The sequence below is a fragment of the Rutidosis leptorrhynchoides genome, chromosome 4, assembly GCF_046630445.1.
Source record: "Rutidosis leptorrhynchoides isolate AG116_Rl617_1_P2 chromosome 4, CSIRO_AGI_Rlap_v1, whole genome shotgun sequence".
NCBI lineage: Eukaryota > Viridiplantae > Streptophyta > Magnoliopsida > Asterales > Asteraceae > Rutidosis > Rutidosis leptorrhynchoides.
Genome location: NC_092336.1, coordinates 480,156,801 through 480,167,033, shown reverse-complemented (window position 1 = coordinate 480,167,033; position 10,233 = coordinate 480,156,801).

Sequence of the window (10,233 nt, the reverse complement as noted above, 5' to 3'; positions counted from 1 at the left end):
CTACGCATACCTTCACAGGTTCTACGTTAACATGGTGGAATACCTATCTAGAGCAAGTGGGACAAGACAATGCGTACGCACTACCGTGGTCAGCATTCAAGCACTTGATGAACGAGAAGTACCGTCCCAGAACCGAGGTCAATAAGCTCAAGATAGAACTTAGAGGGTTACGAACCCAAGGATTTGATATTACCACGTACGAAAGACGATTCACAAAATTGTGCCTATTGTGTTCGGGAGCATTCGAAGATGAGGAAGAGAAGATCGACGCGTTTGTGAAAGGATTACCGGAAAGAATCCAAGAAGATATAAGTTCACACGAGCCCGCCTCCATACAACAGGCATGTAGAATGGCTCACAAACTAGTGAACCATATTGAAAAAAGAATTAAAGAACAGACTGCTGAAGAGGCCAATGTGAAGCAAGTCAAAAGAAAGTGGGAGGAAAATGGTGATAAGAATCACCAATACAACAACAACAGCAATCGCAACAATTATCCCAACAATCGCAACATCAATCGCAACTACAACAAACGGCCCAACAACAACAACAACAACAACAACAACAACAACAACAGCAACTACAACAATCATCCCAACAACAATAATAACCGCAACAACAACAACAATCAGAAGCAGCTGTGCCAAAGGTGTGAAAAGTATCACTCGGGGTTCTGCACCAAATTTTGCAACAAGTGTAAAAGAAATGGTCATAGCGCGGCGAAGTGTGAGGTCTACGGACCAGGGGTTAATAGAACGAAAGGAACAAATGGTGTCGGAACGAGTAATGGCGGAGCAAGTAGTGTCGGAGCAAGCTATGCCAATGTAGTTTGTTATAAATGTGGAAAACCGGGCCACATTATTAGAAATTGCCCGAACCAGGAGAACACGAATGGACAAGGCCGCGGAAGAGTTTTCAATATTAATGCGGCAGAGGCACAGGAAGACCCGGAGCTTGTTACGGATACATTTCTTATTGACAATAAATCTGCTTACGTTTTATTTGATTCGGGTGCGGATAGAAGCTATATGAGTAGAGATTTTTGTACTAAATTAAGTTGCCCATTGACGCCTTTGGATAGTAAATTTTTACTCGAATTAGCAAATGGTAAATTAATTTCAGCAGATAATATATGTCGGAATCGAGAAATTAAACTGGTTAGCGAAACATTTAAGATTGATTTGATACCAGTAGAGTTAGGGAGTTTTGATGTGATAATCGGTATGGACTGGTTGAAAGAAGTGAAAGCAGAGATCGTTTGTTACAAAAATGCAATTCGCATTATACGAGAAAAAGGAAAACCCTTAATGGTGTACGGAAAAAAGGGCAACACGAAGCTACATCTTATTAGTAATTTGAAGGCACAAAAACTAATAAGAAAAGGTTGCTATGTTGTTCTAGCACACGTCGAGAAAGTACAAACTGAAGAAAAGAGCATCAATGATGTTCCCATTGCAAAAGAATTTCCCGATGTATTTCCGAAAGAATTACCGGGATTACCCCCACATCGATCCGTTGAATTTCAAATAGATCTTGTACCAGGAGCTGCACCAATAGCTCGTGCTCCTTACAGACTCGCACCCAGCGAGATGAAAGAACTGCAAAGCCAATTACAAGAACTTTTAGAGCGTGGTTTCATTCGACCAAGCACATCACCGTGGGGAGCTCCTGTTTTGTTTGTCAAGAAGAAATATGGCACATTCAGGTTGTGTATCGACTACCGAGAGTTGAACAAACTTACCATCAAGAACCGCTACCCACTACCGAGAATCGACGACTTATTTGATCAACTACAAGGCTCATCTGTTTATTCAAAGATTGACTTACGTTCCGGGTATCATCAAATGCGGGTGAAAGAAGATGATATTCCAAAGACTGCTTTCAGAACACGTTACGGTCATTACGAGTTTATGGTCATGCCGTTCGGTTTAACTAATGCACCAGCTGTGTTCATGGACCTTATGAACCGAGTGTGTGGACCATACCTTGACAAGTTTGTCATTGTTTTCATTGATGACATACTTATTTACTCAAAGAATGACCAAGAACACGGTGAACATTTGAGAAAGGTGTTAGAAGTATTGAGGAAGGAAGAATTGTACGCTAAGTTTTCAAAGTGTGCATTTTGGTTGGAAGAAGTTCAATTCCTCGGTCACATAGTGAACAAAGAAGGTATTAAGGTGGATCCGGCAAAGATAGAAACTGTTGAAAAGTGGGAAACCCCGAAAACTCCGAAACACATACGCCAGTTTTTAGGACTAGCTGGTTACTACAGAAGGTTCATCCAAGACTTTTCCAGAATAGCAAAACCCTTGACTGCATTAACGCATAAAGGGAAGAAATTTGAATGGAATGATGAACAAGAGAAAGCGTTTCAGTTATTGAAGAAAAAGCTAACTACGGCACCTATATTGTCATTGCCTGAAGGGAATGATGATTTTGTGATTTATTGTGATGCATCAAAGCAAGGTCTCGGTTGTGTATTAATGCAACGAACGAAGGTGATTGCTTATGCGTCTAGACAATTGAAGATTCACGAACAAAATTATACGACGCATGATTTGGAATTAGGCGCGGTTGTTTTTGCATTAAAGACTTGGAGGCACTACTTATATGGGGTCAAAAGTATTATATATACCGACCACAAAAGTCTTCAACACATATTTAATTAGAAACAACTGAATATGAGGCAGCGTAGGTGGATTGAATTATTGAATGATTACGACTTTGAGATTCGTTACCACCCGGGGAAGGCAAATGTGGTAGCCGATGCCTTGAGCAGGAAGGACAGAGAACCCATTCGAGTAAAATCTATGAATATAATGATTCATAATAACATTACTACTCAAATAAAGGAGGCAAAACAAGGAGTTTTAAAAGAGGAAAATTTAAAGGATGAAATACCCAAAGGATCGGAGATGCATCTTAATATTCAGGAAGACAGAACCCGGTATAGGGCTGAAAGGATTTGGGTACCAAAATTTGGAGATATGAGAGAAATGGTACTTAGAGAAGCTCATAAAACCAGATACTCAATACATCCTGGAACGGGGAAGATGTACAAGGATCTCAAGAAACATTTTTGGTGGCCGGGTATGAAAGCCGATGTTGCTAAATATGTAGGAGAATGTTTGACGTGTTCTAAGGTCAAAGCTGAGCATCAGAAACCATCACGTCTACTTCAACAACCCGAAATCCCGGAATGGAAATGGGAAAACATTACCATGGATTTCATCACTAAATTGCCAAGGACTGCAAGTGGTTTTGATACTATTTGGGTAATAGTTGATCGTCTCACCAAATCCGCACACTTCCTACCAATAAGAGAAGATGACAAGATGGAGAAGTTAGCACGATTGTATTTGAAGGAAGTCATCTCCAGACATGGAATACTAATCTCTATTATCTCTGATAGGGATGGCAGATTTATTTCAAGATTCTGGCAGACATTACAGCAAGCATTAGGAACTCGTCTAGACATGAGTACTGCCTATCATCCACAAACTGATGGGCAGAGCGAAAGGACGATACAAACGCTTGAAGACATGCTACGAGCATGTGTTATTGATTTCGGAAACAGTTGGGATCGACATCTACCGTTTGCAGAATTTTCCTACAACAACAGCTACCATTCAAGCATTGAGATGGCGCCGTTTGAAGCACTTTATGGTAGAAAATGCAGGTCTCCGATTTGTTGGAGTGAAGTGGGGGATAGACAGATTACGGGTTCGGAGATTATACAAGAAACTACCGAGAAGATCATCCAAATTCAACAACGGTTGAAAACCGCCCAAAGTCGACAAAAGAGCTACGCTGACATTAAAAGAAAAGATATAGAATTTGAAATTGGAGAGATGGTCATGCTTAAAGTTGCACCTTGGAAAGGCGTTGTTCGATTTGGTAAACGAGGGAAATTAAATCCAAGGTATATTGGACCATTCAAGATTATTGATCATGTCGGACCAGTAGCTTACCGACTTGAGTTACCTCAACAACTCGCGGCTGTACATAACACTTTCCACGTCTCGAATTTGAAGAAATTTTTTGCTAAAGAAGACCTCACTATTCCGTTAGATGAAATCCAAATCAACGAAAAACTTCAATTCATCGAAGAACCCGTCGAAATAATGGATCGTGAGGTTAAAAGACTTAAGCTAAACAAGATACCAATTGTTAAGGTTCGATGGAATGCTCGTAGAGGACCCGAGTTCACCTGGGAGCGTGAAGATCAGATGAAGAAGAAATACCCGCATCTATTTCCAGAAGATTCATCAACACCTTCAACAGCTTAAAATTTCGGGACGAAATTTATTTAACGGGTAGGTACTGTAGTGACCCGAACTTTTCCATGTTTATATATATTAATTGAGATTGATATTTACATGATTAAATGTTTCCAACATGTTAAGCAATCAAACTTGTTAAGACTTGATTAATTGAAATATGTTTCATATAGACAATTGACCACCCAAGTTGACCGGTGATTCACGAACGTTAAAACTTGTAAAAACTATATGATGACATATATATGGATATATATATATATAGTTAACATGATACTATGATAAGTAAACATATCATTAAGTATATTAACAATGAACTACATATGTAAAAACAAGACTACTAACTTAATGATTTTTAAACGAGACATATATGTAACGATTATCGTTGTAAAGACATTTAATGTATATATATCATATTAAGAGATATTAATACATGATAATATCATGATAATATAATAATTTAAAATCTCATTTGATATTATAAACATTGGGTTAACAACATTTAACAAGATCGTTAACCTAAAAGTTTCAAAACAACACTTACGTGTAACGACTAACGATGACTTAACGACTCAGTTAAAATGTATATACATGTAGTGTTTTAATATGTATTTATACACTTTTGAAAGACTTCAATACACTTATCAAAATACTTCTACTTAACAAAAATGCTTACAATTACATCCTCGTTCAGTTTCATCAACAATTCTACTCGTATGCACCGTATTCGTACTCGTACAATACACAGCTTTTAGATGTATGTACTATTGGTATATACACTCCAATGATCAGCTCTTAGCAGCCCATGTGAGTCACCTAACACATGTGGGAACCATCATTTGGCAACTAGCATGAAATATCTCATAAAATTACAAAAATATGAGTAATCATTCATGACTTATTTACATGAAAACAAAATTACATATCCTTTATATCTAATCCATACACCAACGACCAAAAACACCTACAAACACTTTCATTCTTCAATTTTCTTCATCTAATTGATCTCTCTTAAGTTCTATCTTCAATTTCTAAGTGTTCTTCATATATTCTACAAGTTCTAGTTACATAAAATCAAGAATACTTTCAAGTTTGCTAGCTCACTTCCAATCTTGTAAGGTGATCATCCAACCTCAAGAAATCTTTGTTTCTTACAGTAGGTTATCATTCTAATACAAGGTAATAATCATATTCAAACTTTGGTTCAATTTCTATAACTATAACAATCTTATTTCAAGTGATGATCTTACTTGAACTTGTTTTCGTGTCATGATTCTGCTTCAAGAACTTCGAGCCATCCAAGGATCCGTTGAAGCTAGATCCATTTTTATCTTTTCCAGTAGGTTTATTCAAGGAACTTAAGGTAGTAATGATGTTCATAACATCATTCAATTCATACATATAAAGCTATCTTATTCGAAGGTTTAAACTTGTAATCACTAGAACATAGTTTAGTTAATTCTAAACTTGTTCGCAAACAAAAGTTAATCTTTCTAACTTGACTTTTAAAATCAACTAAACACATGTTCTATATCTATATGATATGCTAACTTAATGATTTAAAACCTGGAAACACGAAAAACACCGTAAAACCGGATTTACGCCGTCATAGTAACACCGCGGGCTGTTTTGGGTTAGTTAATTAAAAACTATGATAAACTTTGATTTAAAAGTTGTTATTCTGAGAAAATTATTTTTATTATGAACATGAAACTATATCCAAAAATTATGGTTAAACTCAAAGTGGAAGTATGTTTTTTAAAATGGTCATCTAGACGTCGTTCTTTCGACTGAAATGACTACCTTTACAAAAATGACTTGTAACTTATTTTTCCGACTATAAACCTATACTTTTTCTGTTTAGATTCATAAAATAGAATTCAATATGAAACCATAGCACTTTGATTCACTCAAAACGGATTTAAAATGAAGAAGTTATGGGTAAAACAAGATTGGATAATTTTTCTCATTTTAGCTACGTGAAAATTGGTAACAAATATATTCCAACCATAACTTAATCAACTTGTATTGTATATTATGTAATATTGAGATACCATAGACACGTATAAAATGTTTTGACCTATCATGTCGACACATCTATATATATATTTCGGAACAACCATAGACACTCTATATGTGAATGTTGGAGTTAGCTATACAGGGTTGAGGTTGATTCCAAAATATGTATAGTTTGAGTTGTGATCAATACTGAGATACGTATACACTGGGTCGTGGATTGATTCAAGATAATATTTATCGATTTATTTCTGTATATCTAACTGTGGACAACTAGTTGTAGGTTACTAACGAGGACAGCTGACTTAATAAACTTAAAACATCAAAATATATTAAAAGTGTTGTAAATATATTTTGAACATACTTTGATATATATATATATATATATATATATATATATATATATATATATATATATATATATATATTGTTATAGGTTCGTGAATCAACCAGTGGCCAAGTCTTACTTCCCAACGAAGTAAAAATATGTGAAAGTGAGTTATAGTCCCACTTTTAAAATCTAATATTTTTGGGATGAGAATACATGCAGGTTTTATAAATGATTTACAAAATAGACACAAGTACGTGAAACTACATTCTATGGTTGAATTATCGAAATCGAATATGCCCCTTTTTATTAAGTCTGGTAATCTAAGAATTAGGGAACAGACACCCTAATTGACGCAAATCCTAAAGATAGATCTATTGGGCCTAACAAACCCCATCCAAAGTACCGGATGCTTTAGTACTTCGAAATTTATATCATATCCGAAGGGTGTCCCGGAATGATGGGGATATTTTTATATATATGCATCTTGTTAATGTCGGTTACCAGGTGTTCACCATATGAATGATTTTTATCTCTATGTATGGGATGTGTATTGAAATATGAAATCTTGTGGTCTATTGTTACGATTTGATATATATAGGTTAAACCTATAACTCACCAAAATTTTTGTTGACGTTTTAAGCATGTTTATTCTCAGGTGATTATTAAGAGCTTCCGCTGTCGCATACTTAAATAAGGACGAGATTTGGAGTCCATGCTTGTATGATATTATGTAAAAACTGCATTCAAGAAACTTATTTTGTTGTAACATATTTGTATTGTAAACCATTATGTAATGGTCGTGTGTAAATAGGATATTTTAGATTATCATTATTTGATAATCTACGTAAAGCTTTTTAAACCTTTATTGATGAAATAAAGGTTATGGTTTGTTTTAAAATGAATGCAGTCTTTGAAAAACGTCTCATATAGAGGTCAAAACCTCGCAACGAAATCAATTAATATGGAACGTTTTTAATCAATAAGAACGGGACATTTCATGTTTGACGTGTTCTAAGGTCAAAGCGGAGCATCAGAAACCATCACGTCTACTTCAACAACCCAAAATCCCGGAATGGAAATGGGAAAACATTACCATGGATTTCATCACTAAATTGCCAAGGACTGCAAGTGGTTTTGATACTATTTGGGTAATAGTTGATCGTCTCACCAAATCAGCACACTTCCTGCCAATAATAGAAGATGACAAGATGGAGAAGTTAGCACGACTGTATTTGAAGGAAGTCGTCTCCTGACATGGAATACCAATCTCTATTATCTCTGATAGGGATGGCAGATTTATTTCAAGATTCTGGCAGACATTACAGCAAGCATTAGGAACTCGTCTAGACATGAGTACTGCCTATCATCCAAAAACTGATGGGCAGAGCGAAAGGACGATACAAACGCTTGAAGACATGCTACAAGCATGTGTTATTGATTTCGGAAACAGTTGGGATCGACATCTACCGTTAGCAGAATTTTCCTACAACAATAGCTACCATTCAAGCATTGAATGGCGCCGTTTGAAGCACTTTATGGTAGAAAGTGCAGGTCTCTGATTTGTTGGAGTGAAGTGGGGGATAGACAGATTACGGGTCCGGAGATAATACAAGAAACTACCGAGAAGATCATCCAAATTCAACAACGGTTGAAAACCGCCCAAAGTCGACAAAAGAGCTACGCTGACATTAAAAGAAAAGATATAGAATTTGGAATTGGCGAGATGGTCATGCTTAAAGTTTCACCTTGAAAAGGCGTTGTTCGATTTGGTAAATGAGGGAAACTAAATCCAAGGTATATTGGACCATTCAAGATTATTGAACGTGTCGGACCAGTAGCTTACTGACTTGAGTTACCCCAACAACTCGCAGCTGTACATAACACTTTTCACGTCTCGAATTTGAAGAAATGTTTTGCTAAAGAAGATCTCACTATTCCGTTAGACAAAATTCAAATCAACGAAAAACTTCAATTCATTGAAGAACCTGTCGAAATAATGGATCATGAGGTTAAAAGACTTAAGCAAAACAAGATACCAATTGTTAAGGTTCGATGGAATGCTCGTAGAGGACCCGAGTTCACCTGGGAGCGTGAAGATCAGATGAAGAAGAAATACCCGCACCTATTTCCAGAAGATTCGTCAACACCTCCAACTGCTTAAAAATTTTGGGACGAAATTTATTTAACGGGTAGGTACTGTAGTTACCCGAACTTTTCCATGTTTATATATATTAAATGAAATTGATATTTACATGATTAAGTGTTTCCAACATGTTAAGCAATCAAACTTGTTAAGACTTGATTAATTGAAATAGGTTTCATATAGACAATTGACCACCCAAGTTGACCGGTGATTCACGAACGTTAAAACTTGTAAAAACTATATGATGACATATATATGATTATATATATAGTTAACATGATATTATGATAATTAAGTATCTCATTAGGTATTTTAACAATGAGTTATATACATAAAAATGAGACTATTGAATTTAAGAAACTCAAAAACGTTATATATAACGATTATCGTTATATCAACGTATTACTAAGTACATATGAATCATATTAAGATATTGATACACTTAGTTAATTATGTTAAATTATAAGTAAATATATTATTAAGTGTATTAACAATGAACTACATATGTAAAAATAAGACTACTAACTTAATGATTTCGAAACGAGACATATATGTAACGATTATCGTTGTAACGACATTTAACTGTATATATATCATACTAAGATATATTATATATCATAATATCATGATAATGAAACAATTTAACATCTCTTTAGATATAATAAACATTGGATTAACAACATTTAACATGATCGTTAACTTAAAGGCTTCAAATCAACATTTACATGTAACGACTAACGATGACTTAACGACTCAGTTAAAATGTATATACATGTAGTGTTTTAATATGTATTCATACACTTTTGAAAGACTTCAAGACACTTATCAAAATACTTCTACTTAACAAAAATGCTTACAATTACATCCTCGTTCAGTTTCATCAACAATTCTACTCGTATGCACCCGTATTCGTACTCGTACAATACACAACTTTTAGACGTATGTACTATTGGTATATACACTCTAATGATTAGCTCTTAGCAGCCATGTGAGTCACCTAACACATGTGGGAACCATCATTTGGCAACTAGCATGAAATATCTCATAAAATTACAAAAATATGAGTAATCATTCATGACCTATTTACATGAAAACAAAATTACACATCCTTTATATCTAATCCATATACCAATGACCAAAAACACCTACAAACACTTTCATTCTTCAATTTTCTTCATCTAAGTGATCTCTCTCAAGTTCTATCTTCAAGTTCTAAGTGTTCTTCATAAATTCTATAAGTTCTAGTTTCATAAAATCAAGAATACTTCCAAGTTTGCTAGCTTACTTCCAATCTTGTAAATTGATCATCCAGCCTCAAGAAATCTTTCTTATTTACAGTAAGATATCTTTCTAATATAAGGTAATACTCATATTCAAACTTTGGCTCAATTTCTATAACTATAACAATCTTATTTCTAGTGATGATCTTACTTGAATTTGTTTTCGTGTCATGATTCTGC